Source organism: Hemitrygon akajei, chromosome 6 (genome assembly GCF_048418815.1).
Source record: "Hemitrygon akajei chromosome 6, sHemAka1.3, whole genome shotgun sequence".
Classification (NCBI taxonomy): Eukaryota; Metazoa; Chordata; class Chondrichthyes; order Myliobatiformes; family Dasyatidae; genus Hemitrygon; species Hemitrygon akajei.
The window spans coordinates 128,489,474-128,513,163 of NC_133129.1; the positions used below are offsets into that span (position 1 = coordinate 128,489,474).

At 41.6% G+C, this 23,690-nt stretch overlaps 1 protein-coding gene across 3 annotated transcripts in view; it reads right to left on the bottom strand.

Annotated features, from left to right (window-relative positions):
* Positions 1–23,690, bottom strand: part of cracr2b (calcium release activated channel regulator 2B) — a 153,809-nt gene that overhangs the window by 112,625 nt on the left and 17,494 nt on the right. The window contains exon 1 of one of the 3 annotated variants that reach the window (XM_073049227.1): positions 15,658–15,763. The exons of the other annotated variants lie outside the window; for them this stretch is intronic. The gene's annotated coding sequence lies outside the window, so the exon portion shown is untranslated. Of the gene's footprint in view, positions 1–15,657; positions 15,764–23,690 lie in introns of those variants that run through there. 3 annotated transcript variants of the gene reach the window in all.

The following is a 23,690-nucleotide window of genomic DNA, read 5'->3' on the forward strand; positions in this document are numbered from 1 at the left end:
TTTCAATTTACCTAGCATTTGACGATGAATTGTCTCAGAATCCTACCACTACATACTGTGCGAAGAAGTGTTTGTATTAAACACCCTTGAATGACATAGCTCTAAATTTCTTGTTCCTTAATGAAAAGAAAAAAATTCCCAGCATCAAAAAATGTGGAACTAGGAAGCTAATCTTTGGTGCTTTAGCCCAAAAAAGTGGAAGCAGAGAGAGTATTTCAAACTCATGAGGAAACATTTGTGTGAATTTGATGCATGAACAAAGAGCTTAGTTGCTTAATAGACATACAGTAATTATTTCCTTCTACTCACGGATGATTTACTTGCTGTTGCTGTTTTAAAATAGCGGGAAGGCCTTCCACTTTAAAAGGGGATGATGAGTTATGGTGTACGGTATTCGATTATCATTAGCCCAGGCTGATGTAATTAGATGTTGATTTATTGTTGTTGAATGTACTGGATACAGTGAAAACTGCTGTGTTGGATGGCATGCATACAGATAATTGAGGTAGTATAAAGTTAGAAGCAATAACAGAATGCAGAAATAGGGTTATGGTTACATTTTCTCAGAACGTGCAGTGCAGACGGAGAATAATGTGCAGGGCCATGACAAGACAGATTTTGAGGTCAAGAATTCATCTTTAACATACAAGAGGTCCATTCAAGTGTCTGAATGCAATGTGTTGGTGGTGCATATTTTCAAGCTTTTGTTATCTTCTGCCAACAGAAGAGGATGGGGGTGGGGTGGAGAAGAGGGAATAACTAGGTGGGAGGGATCTTGGATGATGCTGGCTGCATAATGGTAGCTTTTCATATAGCAGGAAGTGTTGACAGATTCAGAGAAGGCCAGGTGACTGAGAATGTCCACAAATATCTGCAGTTGGGCAGAATAGTTGCCATAGCAACCTGGCATGCATCCAGGTAAGATGCTTTCTGAGGTACATCTATAAAGTTTGGTAAGGGTCAACGGGGATATGCCCAACTTCGGAGGAAGAAAAGGCGTTGTTTCGTTATCACTATGACTCCAACTCTTGGAGGCACAAGGTATTGTAGAATCTTCGTGGTACTCACTGTATGTGTCTGCCTTCTCCTTTATCTACTTAGGGTGCTAAAATACCCTACCACATAAATTTCACCAATGCATTAGCCCAAGCAGGATATGCAAACTCTAAAAGTCTAGAACAATATAAGGAGAAGCTCTCAAGCTAAGATGATCTTTTCCCTGTCATTTTAATCCAACTGCCATTAGTTTTTTGAACCATGCAGTACTTAAGATATTGAGCAATTCAAAGCTGCTAAAGTAAATTAATCCACATGTTAAGATTCTATAATAATGGGCATTATAGCACCAAATGTATTTCAATATGTGCTCTGTCACCCAGCTAGTAATATGGGGAAAAGAAATGGTCTGGAGACTGTCTCTAGCAAATTTCATTCTAGAAGAATATTTCTTGCTACAGTGACAGGAAATCTGACTGTAAATGCAATTCCATAAGATCATAAAATATAGGTGCAACATTAGGCTATTAAGCCTATTGACTCTGCTTCATTGTTCAACCACAGCTGATTTTCAAAGTTCAAAGTAAATTTATTATCAAAGTACGCATATGTCACCTTATACAACCCTGAAATTCATTTTCTTGCAGGCATACTTGATAAATCCAATAACCATAATAGAATCAATGAAAGACTGCACTGCAGCTTCATTGCCTTCCCTTAACCCCCTTACAAGTCAAGACCCTATCAATCTCTGCCTTAAATACACCCAATGATTTAGCCTTCTCAGCCCTCTATGACAACAAATTACAGATTCATCACTTTCTGGCTGAACAAAGTCCTTCTCATCTCAGTTTTAATAGGTCTTCCTTTTATCCTCAGACTGTGCTCTCGAATCCTAGGCTCTCCTACTATTGCAAGCATCCTCTACACGTGCACTCTATCCAGGCCTTTCAGTATCTGGTAGATCCCCCACTCATCCGTCTGAACTCCATAGTGCACAGTCCCAGTGACAACAAATACTCCTCATATGTTAAGCCTTTCATTAGCAGGATCACTCTTCTGGACCTTCTCCAGGGAAAGCACATCCTCTCTTGGACATGGAGCCCAATATTACTCACGATATTTCAAATGCAGTCTGATCAACATCATGCAAAGGCCCAATAGTACGTCCTTGGATATAATTGGGATACAACAGTATGTCCAGGGGTACAATTCCACACCACATCTATTAATAATATTTCAAAATTTATAAGTAGCAATGCAAGCTTTTCCTTTCTCATTCAGTTCAACATCAATGTTCCTTCTTGGAATGCATTCTTCAGCCAATACAATTCAACTGCATAACCCTAGGCATGATTGCCACCATGAATGAAAGCTCATCTAAAGTCATGAATAAAACTGAATGGAAATTGTTCACTGAATCAATGCATCCCAGTGTTTTGTTCAAAGCTCTTCTTATTTTATTATCCAAGTATATTTTGTTATCGAACTACTTATATGTCACCATATCCAACCTTAAGATTCATTTTGTTCTGGGCATAATCTGCAAATCCATAGAGTAGGGACTATAACAGGATCAATGAGAGGGCGTACAGGAGTGAGATATGCTAACTAGTGGAGTGGTGCCACAGCAACAACCTGACACTCAACGTCAGTAAGACAAACGAGCTGATTGTGGACTTCAGGAAGGGTAAGATCAAGGAACACATACCAATCTTCATAGAGGGATCAGAAATGGAAAGAGTGAGCAGCTTCAAGTTCCTGGGTGTCAAGATCTCTGAGTATCTAACCTGGTCCCAACATATTGATGAAGTCATAAAGAAGGCAAGACAGCAGCTATACTTTATTAGGAGTTTGAAGCGATTTGGCATGTCAACAAATATACTCAAAAACTTCTATAGTTGTACCGTGGGAGAGCATTCTGGCAGGTTGCATCACTGTCTGGTATGGAGGGGCTATTGCACAGGACCGGAAGAAGCTGCAGAAGGTTTTAAATCTGGTCAGCTCCATCTTGGGCACTAGCCTACAAAGTACCCAGGACATCTTTAAGAAGCGGTGTCTCAGAAAGGCAGCATCCATTATTAAAGACCTCCAGCACCAAGGACGTGCCCTTTTCTCACTGTTACCATCAGGTAGGAGATACAGAAGCCTGAAGTCACACACTCTGCAATTCAGGAACAGCTTCTTCCCCTCTACCATCCGATTCCTAAATGGACATTGAAGCTTTGGACACTATCTCATTTACTTAATATACAGTATTTCTGTTTTTGCACATTTTTAATAATCTATTCAATATATGTAATTGATTTACTCATTTATTTATTATGTTTTATTTTATTTATTATTTTTTCTCTCTCTCTGCTAGATTATATGTTGCATTGAACTGCTGCTAAGTTAACAAATTTCACGTCACATGCCAGTGATAATAAACCCGATTCTGATCAGCCAGAGTGCAGAAGACAAGAGCCTGTGCAAATGCAAATATAAATAAATAGTAATAAATAATGAGGTAATGAGTCTTTAAAGTGAGATAATTGGTTGTAGGAACATTTCAATGATGGGGCAAGTGAGTGTAGGTATCCCCTTTTATTCGAGAGCCTGATGATTGAGGGTAGTAACTATTCTTGACCCTGGTGATGCGAGTCTTGAGGCTTTTGTACTTCTACCTTATGGTGGCAGCAAGAAAAGAGGCTGGCCTGGGTGACAGGGGAGATACCGGTTCTCATCCTCCATAGATTCTAGAATAGGTCCCAGAGCCTGGAAGGTAACAAGGTAGCCCCATTAGTTAAGAAAGAGGAGAGAACCAGAGACCAGCTGGATTGACACATAATAATGAATGCTAGAACCTAATATTAAGGAAGCAATAGCAGGACACTTAAAAAATAACATGAATGGGCAAAGTCAACATGGTTTTAATGAAAGTGGAAAAGTGTTTGATAAATCACTTGGATTTTTTTGAGCTTGTAACTAAAGATAAGCAAAGACCAGTCAATATGCTCTTAAAATGTTCCCTGTCTTAGATCACCTGTTATTTCAATGTCATCTGCCTGATTACCATACAGACAAAACGCAGAATAAATTTGCACTTAATTTCCCTTGGATATCTTGTTTGTCCTCAGATCTAAACCTGTTGGTACCACCACAAATATTCTCCCTCGTCAGCTGGAACAGTTCCACACGCCAATGCATTCTCCACAATTAGACAAAGCCATTCTCTAACAGCTACAGTGACTATGACATTTGATTAAATTCTCAATTTGTTATCAACACAGGATTCCTGAACAGTTCCAGACTAAAATAGGGATAGGAAAATTATAGTTTTAACTCACAGCTCCATCAGAATGAGAAAAGACATTAAAGCACTCAATTGCCAAGAAGGACCTTATGATACTATCATCAGTTCAATTAAACATCTATCATTTGTCTATTTTTTTTCTTTGTTTCTACAAAAATGGCTGCTTTTAGACAGGTTAAATGAACAGAAAAGGATATTACAGAAGAAATGTGATGTGAAATAATGTGAAGGCAACCACTTGATAGAGAAAAAAAAGCAACAGTTTTTATTCAAATGATGTAAAGGGCCATAGGTGTCCTTGAACATGAATCACAGAAAGGCAGCAAGGAGTTAGACTGACAAACTGTATGTTGCCTATTTATAACTAAAGGAGTTGAATACAAGGGAAAGATATTTTATTAAATTATACAGAATCCCTGCAAGCCCACACTTACAGTATCAATTATAGGTCTGGCCTCCTGACCCAAACAAGTGCAAGAAAGATTTATCAGATTGATTCTTAAAATGGGGCACAAGGCACATCAGCAGTTATATTTCATTAGGAGTTTGAAAAGATTTGATAAGTCATTGAAGACTTTAGTAAGTTTCTACAGGTGAACAGTCAAGGACATTCTGGCTGGCTGCATCACTGCCTGGTATGGAGCTTCCAATATGCAAGATCAAAAGTGGCTACAGACGTTTGTACTCTCAGCCAACTCCATCACAGACATAATCCTCCTCACTATCGAAGACATCTTGAAGAAGCGGTGCCTCAAGACCATCAGCTCTCAGGACATGCCCTTTTCTCATAACTACCATCATGGAGGTGACACAGGAACCTAAAGACTGACACTCAACAATTCAGGAACTGCTTCTTGGCCTCTGCTCTCAGATTTCTAAATGGTCCATGAACACTACCTCACAATTCCACTGTTTAGTGTAACTTAGTTTTGCTTGCCCAGTATTGTTGCTGCAAAACATCCAATTTCACGACATGTATCAGTGATAATATAAACCTGATTCTGATTATTCCCTCTTGTTTTTAAATTCTACTATTAACTGCTCTGTGCATCGTACACCCAGTGGTGAGGAGGAAAGTTCAAAATGGAAAGTTGGAAATATCCCGGTCTCCCTCTAATTTCAAAGAGCAGATCACCTCTTCAAATTGGAGCAACGTGCTGGCTATTGTACAGGAAATTTACAACAGGCAACAAGTGATTTAAAAGTCCATCCAGTTAGGAATCAAGAGTTTAACCTCTCCTGTAAATTTGGTGCCTTCACAGAGGTTGAAATGTGAGCTGCAATGAAGTTTCAAAATTTACTATAATTATTTAGGAAGTCTTTAGAAAAGTTCATCTTTAACAAAATCTGGTATTTATACAGTAGCTTTAAACACAATCCAATGTAACAAGTTTCTATCCATAAAATAGTGCCAGTTGAGGGGCTACTGGGTCAGGGAGTGATGCACCATCAATAACTCACTCTGAGACGTAAGAAGCGAGATATCGGCTTTTATTGACTGGAAGAATGAACAACACTACATCCTGGAGAATGAGGCCGGTCTCAGACCTCAATCGCCTTTATACAGGGGTCTGTGGGAGGAGCCACAGGAGCAGTCCAGACAGGTATATGTAGTTCACCACAGGGAGACCGGAGTTTAGTTAAAAATAATGAACTTCTAAAGAGAAGAGGTTTAGGAAGGGAACTCTGGTCTTTATCTCCTGTTGACATTGGAGCTACCAAATTTGGAGATGATCAAAAGGTCAGAATTAGAGTAATGCAGAATGATTGATGCCACAGAAAAAGGGTAAAGAATTTTAAAATGATGGCTTTGCTAAATAGGGAGCTAATACAGATCCTGGATGAACGGTTTCAGTTCAGACATAGGCAGAAGAGGTTTGGATGCCTACTAGATGGCTCTAATGGAGCCTTGCGATATAGTGCCTTCAAACTGAGATACAAGGACATCCATTCCAGTGAACTCCTCGAGGCCAATCAATTAGGCTGTGATTATGCCCGCCATTGTCTCTTAAATGTTTTGGAAAGACATAATGAGGAATAACATCTTATTCAGACTCCTCCACTGTGCAGGGACAGAGGTCCAGTAGAGCATAGGCCACATTTCAGTTGCCTTGACAGATTACAATTTTGTTTCAGCATACATGCTTCTGTCATTGCTGTCTGCTGCACAGTTTGATGAGTGGAAGAGAACAGAAGAAAGGTTGTGACGTGGCCCACCAGTTCCTCAAACTAGGTGACTAGAAAGCTACTCTGTGGCCAAAACTGAAACATCCAATCTGGCACTCTCTCCAATCACGTGGAACAACAGGAGTGCTCAGATATTCTGTGATCCTGAGTGCAACAAACATTTCTGGTAATATAGAGTGTCTACCCCTTTAAGAATTCTGTAAGGTGATCAACAACTCTTTATACTTATAGTATGAGTATTTGACTGGCAGGAACCAATTACCTTCTGGATCCTGAGTGTTTTTTTAAACCATGTTGTTAACCTGCCTTGCCACTTACAATCATCTGTACAGATATACTCTTGGATCCTTCTAAAACTTCTCTTAAAATTGTGGCCTCTAGCCTATATTTGCTCTCCTTGTTCCTCCTACTAATTTGTAACACCATGACCTTTGCTGTGTTAAATTTAATCTCCTGAAGTCTATAGAATATCACCACACTTCTGCATTAATGAGGGAAGCTACAGCTGGCATTTTGGCTGCTCGATCATATTGAGTTATGGAGACCTTTGAAGCCGTTGCAGTCTGTTGTGCTGGAATTGAGGTAGTTGCCTTCTTGAGACAAATCTTATGTGTTGCCAGATGCATACAAATAACGTAACAAAACTGGAACAGAAATAGGCCACTAGCCTCCTCATGCCTGCCCTGCCATTCAATATAATCACAGCTGGTCTACCCCCGGCCTTGACTCCTCCGCTGGGAGGAACCACTCCAGTCCACCATCCCCCTACTTTCAAAAATATACTAGTCTTCACTTTAAATATTTCTAACAATCCAGAGTCTATAAGTTGCTGGATTCACTACTTTCTGCAAGAAGGAATCCATGTACATATCATTTTTAAATGACCAGCCTCCTATCTTTACAGCACATGCAACATGGGTTCAATTCCAACCACTGCCTGTAAGGAGTTTGTATGTTTTCCCAGTGACCATGTGGATTTCCTCCAGGTGCTCCAGTTTCCTCCCACATTCCAAAGACGCACCAGTTGGTAGGTTAATTGATCGTTGTAAATTGTCCCGCGATTAGGCTAGGATTAAATCGGAGGATTGCTGGGTGGTGTGGCTTGTAGGTCAGAATGGCCTACCCCATCCAGTATCTCAATAAATACATCAATAAATGTTCCCTTGTTTGAGACTCACTCACTAGTGAAAATATTTTGACATCCATCCTGTCAGGTCTACTTCGATCCTAAACTATATGTTTCCATAAGGCCATCTATCATTCTCCTAAACTCCAAAGATTTCAAACCCAACTTGATTAGTCTCTCTTGATAGTACAAACCTCTCATTCCATGTAGAAAACTTCTGCCTTAAAATCAGGATGGCTGGAATGAGGGTGAGCACAGGGCCACAACTCAAAATGGCGGCCATCTTCTGCCTCCAGATGCTGCCTGGCCCACAGAGGTTCTGCAACAGCTTGTTCTTTTTGCAGCACACCTCTTCAATTAGCTTTTGGAGAGACATGCATTTGAGTCATTAAATGTTATGGAATGAACATGCAGATGCACACCCAAAGCTATGGTTTCATATGGTTTTAGACGGTGGGATGGGGGTGACTGGGGGATACTCCTTTCTCACTGTGCATACGGATCTATATTTTAGTTGGGGATGGAAGGAAGCTGAGCCTTCACTTGGCATGCTTCTGTTCTTCATTCATCACCTCATCAGTTCACCAGGAGCATCCTCCGGCACCTCACAATTCAAAATTGTCTTCATTGTCTCTGCAGTCAATTAATACTACAAGTTCAACTTTTATCTCATCCGTCCACAGAGTATTGTCCCAAAAGCACTGCGGAACATCCAGACATCCTTTTGCAAACTTGAAACATGGAGCAATGGTTTTATTTTAGAGAGCAGTGGTTTCCTCTTTTGTGTCCTACCATGAACGTCATTCTTGCTCAGTGTTTTTCTTATAGTGGACACATGAACATAGACTTTAGCATGTTCTAGAGATTTCTGTATGTCTTTTGCTGTTACCCTTGGGTTCTTTTTCACTTCCTTCATGAAGTTTATTTAATGCTGGGCACCACACTTTAGGAAAGGTGTGAAAGCTTTGAAGAGAGTTCAAAATGCTTCAAGTTACAAGAGCTTTAGTTGTGAGAATGAATGGGGAAAAAAAATAGTTGTTTTCCTTAGAGTGTGCTGTGAGAAGATCTGAGAGAGCTAGTAAAATATTTAAAGCTGTACACAGAGTAAAGAGAGACAGAATGTTCCCAGTGGCAGAGGAGCCAGTGCTATGGACATGGAATGAGATGATAGGCGTGAGAGCCTAAAGTGACATGAAGATTTTTGTTTGTGCAGCCACAGGTTAGGAAGTGCAATAAACTGCCAGGGATATTAGTGGAAGCAGGTTGAACTGCAGTTTTTGAACTAGCATTCACCATCCAGCCCAAGATCTTAAAGCACAAACTAACGGAGATGGGAGTAGACTCTCACATGGTGGATTGGATAGTGGACTACTTGACAGATAGACCTCAGTATGTGCGGTTGGGAGACTGTAGGTCTGACACAGTGGTCAGCAGCACAGGAGCGCCACAGGGAACCGTACTCTCTCCGGTCCTGTTCACCCTGTACACATCTGACTTCCAATATAACTCGGAGTCCTGCCATGTGCAGAAGTTCGCTGATGACACGGCCATAGTGGGGTGTGTCAGGAATGGACAGGAGGAGGAGTATAGGAAACTGATACAGGACTTTGTGATATGGTGCAACTCAAACTACCTGCGTCTCAATGTCACCAAGACCAAGGAGATGGTGGTGGACTTTAGGAGATCTAGGCCTCATATGGAGCCAGTGATCATTAATGGAGAATGTGTGGAGCAGGTTAAGACCTACAAGTATCTGGGAGTACAGTTGGACGAGAAGCTAGACTGGACTGCCAACACAGATGCCTTGTGCAGGAAGGCACAGAGTCGACTGTACTTCCTTAGAAGGTTGGCGTCATTCAATGTCTGCAGTGAGATGCTGATGATGTTCTATAGGTCAGTTGTTGAGAGCGCCCTCTTCTTTGTGGTGGCGTGTTGGGGAGGAAGCATTAAGAAGAAGGACGCCTCACGTCTTAATAAGCTGATAAGGAAGGCGGGCTCTGTCGTGGGCAAAGTACTGGAGAGTTTATCATCGGTAGCTGAGCGAAGGGCGCTGAGTAGGCTACGGTCAATTATGGAAAACCCTGAACATCCTCTACATAGCACCATCCAGAGACAGAGAAGCAGTTTCAGCGACAGGTTACTGTCGATGCAATGCTCCTCAGACAGGATGAAGAGGTCAATACTCCCCAATGCCATTAGGCTTTACAATTCAACTGCCAGGACTTAAGAACTTTTTTTAAAGCTATTATTAATGCTTTTTGAGTTAGTGATTTAGATGCATATCATATTATTACTGAGTTAAGTATTGTATGTAATGAGTTTTTGCTACAACAAGTGTATGGGACATTGGAAAAAATGTTGAATTTCCCCATGGGGATGAATAAAGTATCTATCTATCTATCTATCTATCTATCTAACATTTGAAGGAAAACATCTACACTGTAAAGGAGAGTAGGAGGGTTGAGCTAACCAAGTCATTCTTACATAGATCTAATACAAACTCAACCAGCCAAATAGCTCCTCTGCACTGTGATCTTGCAAATGTTGAAAATAACCCTAGATATTTAATACTTTAAATTCTTGGCGTCACCCAAATACAAAGTTGTAAATCCAGTATGAAAAAGTAGTGATAAGACCCTGTCCATCACAGGTAAAGGCCTACAAAAAAAGCTGGATGAACTCAGTAGGTCAGGCAGCATCCGTTGAAAGAAGCAGTCAACGTTTCGGGTTGAAGCCTTTCGTCAGGGCTAAAGAAGGAGGGGGCAGGGGCCCCATAAAGAAGGTGGGGAGAGGGTGGAAAAACAATCAGAGGAAAGATCAAGGGGTGGGGGAGGGGAAGCAGGGAGAGGATAGGCAGGAGAGGTGAAGAGTGAATCTAAGGGGAAAGCACTATGGGTAGTAGAAGAAGGCAGATTCATGAGAGGTGATAGGCAGCTAGAAGAGGAGACAGAATAGAGGTGGGATGGGGAAGGGAGAGAGAGGGAATTACCGGAAGTTGGAGAATTCGATGTTCATACCAAGGGGCTGGAGACTACCCAGATGGTATATGAGATGTTGTTCCTCCAACCGAAGTTTGGCCTCATCATGGCAGTAGAGGAGGCCATGTATGGGCATATCCGAATGGGAATGTGAAGGAGACTTGAAGTGAGTGGCAACCGGGAGATCCTGTCTGTTGTGGTGGACGGAGCGGAGGTGCTCGACGAAGCGGTCCCCCAATCTGCGTTGGGTCTCGCCGATGTAGAGGAGGCCGCACCAGGAGCACCGGATGCAATAGATGACCCCAACAGACACACAAGTGAAGTGTTGCCTCACCTGGAAGGACTGTCTGGGGCCCTGAATGGTGGTAAGAGATGAGGTGTAGGGACAGGTGTAGCGCTTACGCTTGCAGGGATAAGTGCCAGGTGGGAGATCTGTGGGGAGGGACGTGTGGACCAGGCAGTCGTGGAGGGAACAATCCCTGCGAAAAGCAGAGAGGGTTAGAGAGGGAAAGATGTCCTTAGTGGTGGAGTCCAGGTAAAGGCCTCCCCACCATTGAGCATATCTGCATGGAGCGCTGTTGCAGGAAAGCATCATCCATCATCAAAGACCCACACCATCCAGGTCATGCTCTGCTCTCACTGCTGCCATCAGGAAGGTGGTAGAGGAGCCTCAGGACTCAGATCACCAGGTTCAGGAGCAGTTATCACTCCTTCACCATCAGGCTGTTGAACAAGGGGAGGATAACTTCACTCGCCCCATCACTGAACTGCCCCTTAACCTATGGACTCACTTTCAATGACTCTTCATCTCATGTTCTCAATATTTATTGCTTATTTAATTTATTATTATTATTTCTTTTTGTATTTGCAGCTTGGTGTTTTTGTTTTACACGTTGGTTGTTTGCCCATCCCGTTGGGTGTGATCTTTCATTGATTCTGTTGTGTTTCTCATAGTTACTGCGATTGCCTGCAAGAAAATTAATCTCAGGGTTGTATATGGTAACATATATGAACTTCGATAATAGATTTACTTCGAACTTTATCTGAAAATGTGTCTTGGCCCAAAACGTCGATCATCTATTAATTCCCACAGATGCTGCCTGACCTGACGTGTTCCTTCAGCATTTTGTGTGTGAAGCTTTATCTGTGACTTTATTGTTCAATTGAAATTAAGATTCCAAACCTTTCTAATGCCTAATTCTAGGAAGAATAAGTGGCCGAGCTGGTGATTTTATTTATCAGCAACGAACACTGGACTCTTGGTGGAAGGAATGATAAAAGACTAAATCAGTTACAATGTGGAATGCATTTCAAGTAGGGGGATTTATTTTGCATTTCGTCTGGCTGTTGCAAGATTAGTCAGACTGAGTCCTAATGGGCTGAAATAGGGGAAAGTAGTTTCTCACTACTCTGATGACAAAAGAGAAGGTGGCAGATCCAAAATAGCTGCAGAAATAATTCTGAATATCCATAAATTTCTGTCCTTCACTTCTTTAAGCTCTTCAGATCTTCAGTCTTTTGTTTTAGTCTCTGTTAGCTTTCAAGCATGTTGTGATGGCTGTAGCTACATTGCCCATAGCTCTAACATCTTCGCTTTAATTCCAGACTGTAAATGGAATCAATAAGCTGGCTGCTGAACAGCTTCTGCAGGCTAGTCCGCCATTTCAGAAATCAATAAATGGCACAGGCATAATTCATAAATAAGGTCACGTTTCCTAACCTTGCCTACATACAGTTTAAAATATAGCCACCAATATTACTCAGCTTAACGCCTTCTCTAAAAGTGGATTAAAATCATAGAACAGTCATTTGAAGGCAATGTTTAATGCAATTAGTGGTAAGAATTTGTGTTCATTTATCATGTTGAGGTTGTATGAAAATAGTTAGTTTCCTGGAACTTTCTGACCATCAAGAGATTTTGCATTTTACTTACAGCTGGTGGGAAGTCCAACAGATACACTCAGGGGCCACTTTATTAGGTATGCCTGTTCATTAATACAAGTATCTAATCAGCCAATTATGCAGCAGCAGCCCAATGCAGACATGGTCAAGGGGCACCATGGTAACGTAGCAGTTAGCGTGAAGCTATTTCAGCTTGAGGTTTTGGAATGTGGAATTTAATCCCGCCATCCTCCATAAGGAGTTTCTGTATGTCCTTCTTGTGTGTGTTTTCTCTGGGTCGTCAGATTTCCTTGCACAGTCCAAAGACATACCAGGTAGGTTAATTCGTCATTGTAAGTTGCCCTGTGATTAGATTAGGGTTATCGGGGTTGCTGAGCAGTGCAGCTCAAAGGGCCAGAAGAGCCTATTCCGCACTGTATCTCTAAGATAAAATAGGTTTCGTTGTTGTTCAGATAAAGTATCAGAATGGGGAGGAAATGTGATCTAAATGACTTCAACCGTGGAGTAATTGGTGATGTCGGATGGAGTGGTTTGAGCATTTCCGAAACTGCTGATCTCCTGCGATTTTCACACACAACAATCTCTAGAGTTTTTCAGAGAATGGTGAAAAAACCAAAAATAACAACAAACAGTAAGCAGCAGTTCTGCGGGTGGAAATGAGAATGGTCTGACTGGTTCAAGCTGACAGGAAGGCAACTGTAACTCTAATAACCACGTGTTACAACAGAGGTGTGCAAAAGAGCGTCTCTGAACACACAACACGTCAAACCTTAAAGTGGATGGGCTACAGCAGCAGAAGACCAAGAGCATACACTCAGCGGGCACTTTGTTAGCCTCAGGAGGTACCTAATAAAGTGGCCACAGAGTATATAGCATCTTGAACAAGAGCTGTATAGCACAGAAGAAAATTAAAGCACATGCTTTGAAAAAAAACTTGCCACATAAATTTCCTTTAAACTTCCCCCTTTCACCTTAAAGCAATGCCCTCTAATATTTGATATTTCTACCCTGGGAGAATTTTGACCATCAGCCCTATCTATGCACTTCAATTTTATATACTTCTATCAGGAAATATGAACCACAAGTTCCCACTATTTATCAGCATACTTCAGCACCCTATCACTTACCATACACATCCTATCAATATTTAACTTCACAAACTGTGATATTATTGTATCATTGTAAGATGAGTCCAACTGATCTCCGAGTGTAGTGAAATAACATGAAGAAAAAATCATAAACACGAGAAAATATGCAGATGCTGGAAATCCAAAGCAACACACACCCAAAATGCTGGAGGAACTCAGCAGGTCAGGCAGCGTCTATGGAAAAGAGTAAACAGTCGACGTTTCAGGCTGAGACCCTTCATTAGAACTGGAATGGAGGGGGAGGTCCGAATAAGGTGGTGAGGGGAGGGGAGGAAGAAGTACAAGGTGGCAGGAGATAGGTGAAACCAGGAGGGTGGGAGGGGTGAAGTGAAGAGCTGGGACGTTGATGGTGATAGAGGTAAAGGGCTGGAGAAGGAGGAATCCAACAGGAGAGGACAGAAGACCATTGGAAGAAAGGGAAGGGGAGGAGCACCAGAGGGAAGTGATGGGCAGGGGAGAAGCATAAGAGGGGAGCAAGAATGGGGAATGGTGAAGGGGGTGGGAGGGGTAAATACCAGAATTCGAGAAATTGATGTTCATGCCATCAGGTTGGAGTCTACCAGACAGAGTATGAAGTGTTGCTGCTCCGTTCCGAGTGTGGCCTCATCCTGGCAGTAGAGGAGACCACAGGCTGGCCTGTCAGAACAGGAATAAGAAGAAGACTCGAAATGGGTGGCCACTGGGACATTGCACTTTTTGTGGAAAGATATTCCAAGAGGGTCTCCATTTTCCCCTTAGGAGAAGCGGCCTGTCCTATACAGGAGTAGGCAAAATAATATGGTGGATATCTCCACAAGTCCTTTCATCTAAAAAAGCACAAGGTTTCTTGAAGAACCAGCAACCCTCCACTCAAGCAAGCGAAAGAGACAAAAATCTATCAAAACGGACAAATTATTCAATCTGCTCTCTCTCAGTCTGACACAATAATCTGTTCTGTACTTTGGAATGCTTTCTGCAGGGTGATTCCCTGCAAAATTCGCCACTAATGCAACATTACAAATGGAAGCAATATGAGATGCTACCATGCTTGTTTCTCTTCTGGGCTGTTTTCAACCAATAGTTTATTGGCATAAAGAAATCAAGGAACTCAATATAGAGTAAAAGTCATTCTGTGTCCATATACAGGCTTGTTAAGTATTAAGAACTGTATTAAGTGATTACTGGAGTTTAGAGCTATAATTTATTTCAACGGGTTAATTATAAATTTGGAAACTGAAAACATAGAATTACAGCAGTGTTACACAAGAAGTTTAAAAGAGTAACACACACAGCAAGTTCCACATGAACTCTAAATAAAGCGCAGTTTGGATTCAAATTTGAAAAAAGACAGAAATAGTAATTATACCAACAGTAACTGAAATCTAGGTGACTTTTAAAAGTGCTGCGTTTGGCTATTCTATTTTTAAATACGAGAATATATATTTTCCACCAATCCGGCTCTGATTAACTTCACTAACCTCAGTTGTTATATTAGATTCTTTGCCAAAACACACACAATGCAAAACCTTTTATTTAAAAGTAAGTATATATTTTCCATCTTGGCTCAATAATGATAGGAGACTCAATTGTTATGGTTCTGTTGTGTATGGGCATAACCAGCGACTTAGAATGAAATGCCTTCTTCAGTCCATCCCCAAGCAATAGCAGTTAACAAATACAATTTCCCCCATACCTCCCATCCATCAATGGAACTTTACCCAGATTCATAATCAAAATAATGAATCGTTAAAAGCCTTAACTGTGCCAATAATATTCAAAAGCTGATGTTAGAAACACAAATTAACTGAAAATGTGGCATGGCAGACAGCCTCAGTGGGGAGAGAACCAGAGTAAGCCTTTCAGATCAATGACATTTCATCAGATCTCACTGTTCAGATACAAGGTGTTAACAATTTCTTTCACCACAGTTACTGCCTGACATAGAATATCCCCCATTTTTCATGTTTTACACACTTGCTTTGTGTATAGAATAAAAGTTAATCATTAACCTTCACCAAACTATTATAAAAATGCAATGTTATATACCTTAAAGAGTTTTAAAGCTGATCATAAGCACAAGAGATTCTGCAGATGCTGGAAATCCAGGGCAACACACATAAAATGCAAGAGGAACCCAGTAGGTTAGGCAGCATATATGGAGAGGAATAAACAGTCGAAGTTTTGGGCCGAGACCCTTCATCAAGTCAATTCCCTCCCCCACCACTCAGTTTCACCTATCGTTCCCTTCCATCGCTGTCTTATTCTGACTCCTCCCTCCTTCCTCTGCAGTCCTGATGAAGAGTTTCGGCCCAAATCATCGACTGTTTATTCCTCTCCATAGTTACTGTGTGGCCTGCGGAGTTCCCCTTTCGTTTTGTGAAGACAATTGCTTCTCAATGCACGTTAAAACATATGTATTGCAGTTGGTGTGCTAAGAGCAGATATTTGCCAGTTTGCTCTGATTATTATGGAGAGTCAGGTGATCTGTCAGGTGGTTTTCAAATGGAATATTCTCATCATATCAGGTGGCATTAGAATGGCAAATCGATCTTGTGTTTCAGAGTAATGATTGATTCACAAGAAAAGTCATCAATTTGGTCACCAACCCATTTGCTCTCCCCATTCATGTTGCCTGATTTGCTGAGTTTATCATACATTCTCTATTTTTATTTCAGAATTCCACCGTCTGCAGCAATTTAGTTCTATCAAGGTGTTGATTGTCTGAGGTTTTTTTAACATGAGCTTTTAATTACTATGATCATGTTGTACCATGTGATGATTACGCTGCAGTTCCAGTAATAAACAGTTTTGTTTTTGAGATGGTGGAGTGTGCATTTACCTGCAAACAGTTCAGATAAGCTGTACTTGGAGAAATAAAGCATATGAAGTCATTGAAGTTACTTGGATGCAAGGAAACAACTTGCTTAAAAATCCAAAAATGCTTCTCCGGCCAGGAGGTATTCAAAAAAGTCAGAACCCCTTGTTTCTTTACAGATGCCTGGTCAAGTTGACATCGATTTGTCCCTCATCTGCAACTTCCTCAACAAGTCTTGAACGATGTACTCTCACCGACAGCCTGACAGAAATTATGGCTATTCATTCAGCAACCAAAAGAAATGGGCATTCTCTGCATTCATGGAGTGCAACATTTCCAGACCGGATATAATTAGTATATTAAACACTATTGTTGACCCATTTGCTTAAAGTTTGAAGTTGCTCTTTTAAGACTTGGGCTTGGGCTTGTCTGTCAAATAAAGCCAATCTTTCAATTTCCTCGATGATGGGTGACCCATTTGGCTGCTGCCCAGCTGACGACATTTAAGAATTAATAAGGGGGCTTGGGATGGAAAGTTCAGAATCAGAAGCAGGTTTAATATCACCAGCAGATGTTGTGAAACGTGTCATCTTAGTGGCAGCAGCACAATGCAGTACTTAAGAATAGGAAAAAAATCTAATTTACAGTAAATATATATATATAAAGTAGTTCAATTAAATTAGTAGTGCAAAAATAAAAATAAATAAGTAGTGATCTAGTGTTTATGGGTTCAATGACTATTCAGAAATCAGATGGCAGAGGGAAAAAAAAGCTGTTCCTGAATTATTGAGTGCATGCCTTCAGACTCCTGGTGGTGGCAATGAGAACAGAACACGTCCAGGGTGATGGGGGTCCTCAATGACGGATGCTGCCTTTTTGAATACATCCTGGATACTATGGAGGCTGGTGCCCATGATGGAGCTGACTAACTCTCTGCAGCTTATTTCAATCCTGTGCAGTAGCCCCCCATACCGGACGGGGGTGCAGCCGGTTAGAATGCGCTCCGTGAAACCGCTGTAAAAATCTGCGAGGCGTCAAGCAGGGAATGCCAGCTTCTCAGGAGAGCGTTGCCATGTTTCTGAATGTTCCGAATAATTTGAAAGCATGTATTGACAATGAGTCATCAAGGTGAAGTTTCTCTTCCACTCCCAATACTCATCATTTTGAGGATTGATTTGGTAATTGTTCACACCAAAAGGAAACTTACAGTATATAATTAACCTACCAGCGATATGGGAGCAAACCGCAGCACCCAGAGGAAACACACAGCCACAGGAGATCATGCACAGAGAAAGGAGGGAGCCTGTGGTACATCGGCCATGCTCAGACTGAATGGCAGAGCGGGCTGGAAAATCCGAGTGGTTCAGTCCATGCTCCTGTTTCCTGGTTTTTGATTTTGGTTTATTGGTGTCACCTATACAGTGGAAAGCTTGTCTTGCATACTATTTGTACAGATCAAATCGATAAATGGCACTGAGCTAGAATAAGATAGAGCAATAACAATTCAGAATAAAGTGTGAAAGCTACCGAAAATTGCAGTGCAGGTAAATGATGAAGTGCAAGATCATAATGAGGGAGGTAAACTGAGGCCCGGAGTCCATCTTATCACACAAGAGTCTGAAGACGTCCTTGAACCTGGTGATGGGTGCTTTCAAGCTTTTGTATCTTCTACTCAGTGGGAGAGGGGAGAAGAGAGAATTCCTGGGGTGGCATTCACAGAATTTGTTTTGTTTCGTCCATCAGGGCTGTCTGGACAAATTCCAAAATAAGCAAAGTCAACTTCACAGGTGGGAATTACATCCAACCTCCATCGGGAGTCTCCAAATATCTAATGATTCCTTTGATGGAGATTTTCCAAGCTTTGATTAGTGTGTCTTAGAGGTTTAGAATTCAGGAGGTTTCATGGTTGTATTCCTCAGCTGTGCATTTCCAGCCAGACCTCAAAAATCTGAAGATACCCAGTGTCAACAATGTGCTTTCCCTCAAGTGATAAAATAAACCAGTGTTGATACAGCAGCTCTCCTGTAACTTTTCAAATGTTCTGAAGAGCTTCACAGGCAATGGAACATTTCTGAATTGCAGTCAACGTGACACTGTAGAAAGTGCAGCAGAGAATCAGGACAAAGCTGGCTCTCACAAAGAATGATGTTCTCAGTGAAACTAGGAAAGTGATAAACCTGAGCTCATTTAAAAGTAGTGACATGGATCTTTTGTTTGACAGGATTAATGAAGGCCTTGGTTTACTGTTCCATCAGAAGGCACCCCTGCCAGTGCATCAGAGCGGGGTGACCTCGCCAGGGCAGCAGGCACTCACCAATGCACTGGTGTCATCATGTTTTGTTTAAAGCCTCTAGAATGGAATTGTGCCCACAACCCTCTGACTCAATAACAAGTGAGTTACTCTAATGGTGCCAGCTAATTACTGGAGCAATAAATTATTCCTCTGTGTAGTTTCTTCCTGGAGGAGGTTGTGTACACACAGATGATACGTTTCCCTAAAACAACTGTCAGTAGCTGAGGCAAGACTAACGCCCTGCTGTAACCTGGTAATACATAACTGCTGCTCAGACTAAATTCCCTTCCAGTAGGTGTTTACCCATTTCTTTGAAGGAAGTAACACACACACGAAAATGTTGGAGGAACACAACAGGTCAGGCAACATCTATGGAAATGAACATACATTTGATATTTTGGGCCAAGATCCTTCTTCAGGACTGCCTTGAAGGAGGAAGTGCCTTGACACACATCTCTCCCTTAGCCACTACTCCATTTCCAAAATTCATTTTTCTCTCAAAGGGCCTTTAAAATGTATTGACTTTGAGCTCTCTGCTCATCATTTCTGTTCCACAACACTTGAACACTTCTCACTGGCTTTCCAACTTCTTCCATGAACCCAGTACAGTCCACAATGTACTTGAGCAGACCTTCATCCTTCCTTTCCTTTCCATTATCTCAGGGCATCAGACTGGAACGAACAAGCAGGGAATGGGGATACATGGACCATGTGCAGGGAGATGTGGAGTTTAAGTTGGCATCATGGTTGGCACAGACATTGTAGGCTGAAGGATTTGTTCCGTGTTCTATTAGTCCTTTGCTACTTGGCTGGGTTTGAGCATCTATTTACATGCCATTTTTTTTTGGTAAACTTGTTGAAACCCAGTCCCTCAACACTTCACTTTTAAAATTGAATAGAACCATTCCTAATGACTCTCAAGTCATCTAATATCAGTTTTATTGGTACAGAAAAATCAAAGCCTTTAACAGATTGGGAGAGAAGGAATGGACATATTGGAGAGAAGTCAGAGAGGGTACGTGGGGCTGATCCGATCTTACCCATTCTGAAGGCAGTTTCTAAAAGCAATTGCTTAGGAATATTCACTGTGATATTTCATTGTCCTTACCTTGCTGCTGATTACAAATTGTCTCTTTTATATTGTCTCAAAGAATAAACTTCAAAGTCCCCTGTTGGCTGTAAACTGCTTTGATAATGATGTGAGATCATGGAAGGTGTTGTTTGAAGGCAAAGCTTTAGAGCCCTGTCTAAGAACAGTGCAAATGTTTGGACATTATGCACTAATCTAAGGGGCAGAGTTGTATTATTGGTCAGATTTACTTGCAATCGATGTGATATTTCAAAAATTGGTAGAAGAAACTAGCTAGACTAAACATAACGTGAGTCACAAGGGGTAACTCAGAGCAGAGTCAACACCCTCACCTTGAAGAGGCAGGCTGTTGGTGCCAAATCTGTTTTCCTAGCACTTATGAGGACCAATGAACACTTACTGTATGAACATGTTTTACTAAATTAAGGAAATTCCTTCATTAGATTTCATGAGAGCTGATGTATCAGAACAACTGGTTTATTCAAGATAAGACCATAAGACACATGAGCAGAATTAAACCATTTGGCCCATCAAGTCTGCTCCACCATTCGATCATGTTGAATTTATTTCCCTCTCAATCCCATTTTTCTACCTTCTTCCTGTAACCTTTGACACCCTTACCAATCAGGAACCTTACAAACTCTGCTTTAAATATTCCCAATAACTTGGCCTCCATAGCCACCTGTGGCAATGAATTTAACAGATTCACCACCCTCTGACCAAAGAAACTCTTCCTCAGTTCTATTCTAAACAGATGTTCTTCCATCCTGAGAGTGTGCCCTCTGGTCCAAGACCCTACTACTAATGAAGCATATTCTCCACATACGCTCTTTCTAGGCCTTTCTATATCAGTACATTTCAATGAGATTCCCCTCATTCCTCTAAACTCCAGCAAGAATAGGCTCAGAATTATCAAACGCTCCATAATGGGAAAGAAAATTTTAGAGTTGTGTTCAGTGTAGGTGGATATACTTAATTTGTCCCCAGGTCAGTTCTATGTTGAGTTCAACACTTTGGATCCATTCCTTTGGATTTATCGGCTGCATGGAGAGGGGAAGCCCGCTGCTTGAGCAGCAACTACCACCCCACAATATTCTGCCCTGACTTTGTGTATTGGTTTGCATTTCATATAGACAGCTAGGACACATTATCCATGGTCAACCCCAACCAACGGAGGGCCTCAGAGATTTAATCTCTATCCCTTATTAGCCTGTGTATATTTTGTAGATGCGCTAAATCATAATTTGGATGAGAAAAATGACGGGTAGTTATATAACCAGTCTCTTGCCAGTCTTCTGCTTGTTAATCATTTGGGAGGTGGCCTTTTATCATTGTTCATTTGAACTTCATCCCTAAAGAAAAATATTTGTTGAGCAAACTTCAATGACGTGTAGTCTTTAGTACTACCAGTAGCCTGACCCTAAGTACATAAAAAGCAGGTGAGCATGCACAATCCTGTGAACTACTGGGTGCTGGGCTTACCTTTCCCAAATCAATGTGCTAGTCAAACAATAGCTGAACATCAGGAGCTGTTTAGAAGGCTAACTATTGGAATGACAGAACACTCATTATTTAAAATACTTCCTGGTGACTATTCTTAAAATACTGCAGTTTTTATCCATTTTTTCCCTAAATGGTCTTTTAGGACCAAGTGAAAATGTGTGAAGCTGTTGGAAAGAGAGAGGTGAGGAGCTGAAGTGGTGTGGGGTGTTAGATTTTCGTTCTGCACAGGCAGCTGAAGATTCAGATTCAGATTATTGTCATTTAGAAACCACAAAAGCAATGCAGTTAAAAAATGAGACAACGTTCCTCCAGAATGATATCGCAAAAGCACATGACAAAACAGACTACACCAGAAAATCCACATAACATTTGGCAATCCCCAATCCAAAGTCCAGAGAGGCTGCTGCGTATTAATATCACGCTACCATCTTAGCGCGTTCCCCGGAAAGGAGCTCCAATTCCACCAGACAAAACAAGACCAAAAACTAAAGCTACAAGACCTGCACAAAGCCACATAGTTACAACATATAGTTACAACAGTGCAAACAATAGCATAATTGATAAAAAAACAGACCATGGGCACAGTAAAAATAGTCCAAAGATGTTAAAAGACTATAAGTTCAAAAGAAACCACCACACAGTTTCCACAAGTCCTCAGGGTCCCGATAGACTCGCCATCCCACGCCGGCAGCAGAAGGGAATACCCCCGCTATGGACTTTCACGGCGCCGCCCGACTCAGCCTCGCAGACGCAGCACACAATGAAAGCTCCGTCGAACCCAGCCTCACAGACACAGCACACAGTGAAAGCGCTCCGACCACAGTGGACTCCGAGTCCATTGAACCTCCGAGCCTCCGGCACAGCTTCTCCGAGCACCATCCTCTGCCAAGCGTATTAAGATGCCCTCGCCAACAGCCATCTGCAACGTGACCCCGAGGACCGGGTGCCTGTTTTTCCCAGCAGAGACCCGGACCACACAGCAGCAGCAGCAACAAAGAAGGTCTTCCTGGAGATTTCCAGATGTTCCTCCGTGCTCCCACATCCATTTTTCATCTGATTACGATTGCGTACGGCATCCGGCTTCACAAATAACAGATAATCAGCTCCGGAGTGGCCGCTGCAAGCTGCGTCGTGCCACCATCTTGGATCTCGAAATGCTTATGGATATAGTGATGGTCATACCAATATTGTGGAAGGATGAAATGAAATCATTTGAAGGGCTGTTTTCAATAACATTTATTTTCTTATCTGGTAGTGAGCTAGGAAAAAGAACTTTTTACCCTGGTAATGTTGAACTGAATCCAATACGGGCAAATCACTCTTCCCCCCTCTGCCTTTCTCAATATAAAATTTGGTTGGAAAACATCCTTATGACTGAATGTACAAGATGCACAAATTTTTTTTGGTTACGGAGCGGTTTCTGTTTGCTTGCAGTTAACTACTTATTCAAAAATATCTATGTAAATGCACCATTATGGGATGACCTCACTACACGTTGTGCCTTGTCTTTGGGTCAGATGATAACCTTTGGAAACTTCAACAAGTTTCCCTGCCAGAATTAATTACAAACAGATTTCAGGGACAAATTGAAAGTAAATGCAGTCTTTTCGAAGATTGACGTATAGAATCATGTGATAGAGGGGTGGGGACGGAGTGGCAGTGAATGATTGAGTGAAGAGAGCGATTTTTAAACTGTGAATTTCTTAGTTCTTACCTATTTTCCTATAGCTATTTACCCAGTTTCATCTGCCCAGCATCCTCCTCTTATCTGGATCCACCCATCACCTACCAGGTCCTGTTTCTATCACTCCCCTCCCCCATCTGGCTCCATTCGTCTATTTATTTTATTCCCCTTCCTTAGTCTTCCTCCCCTCCCTGTCATTTTAAAAGACTATCTTCCCTCTACACTCCCAGCCTGATGGAAGATCGCAACCCAGAACATTGACCGTCCCTTTGCCTATGGGGATGTTGCTACATTCGGACAGTGCCGAGATCCTTCAAAAGGGATGTGCTTTCAATATGGTTAAATTATTCCATTTTAAGAAAGTTCACAAACCTGAAGTGATAACTCTTGCTTCTCTTTTCAGAAATGCTGCCTTAAACCTTTATATTTTGGGATTCCAGCATGCTACACAGTGCCTATAAAAAGTATTCACTCTCCTTGGAAGTTTTCATGTTTTACAACATGAATCACAGTGGATTTAATTTGGCAAACACGAGGAAATCTGCAGATGCTGGAAATTCAAGCAACACACACAAAATGCTGGTGGAACGCAGCAGGCCAGGCTGCATCTATAGGAAGAAGTACAGTCGACGTTTCAGGCCGAGACCCTTCGTCAGGACTGATCGAAAAGTTGAAGGGCTGAAGAGATTATAGA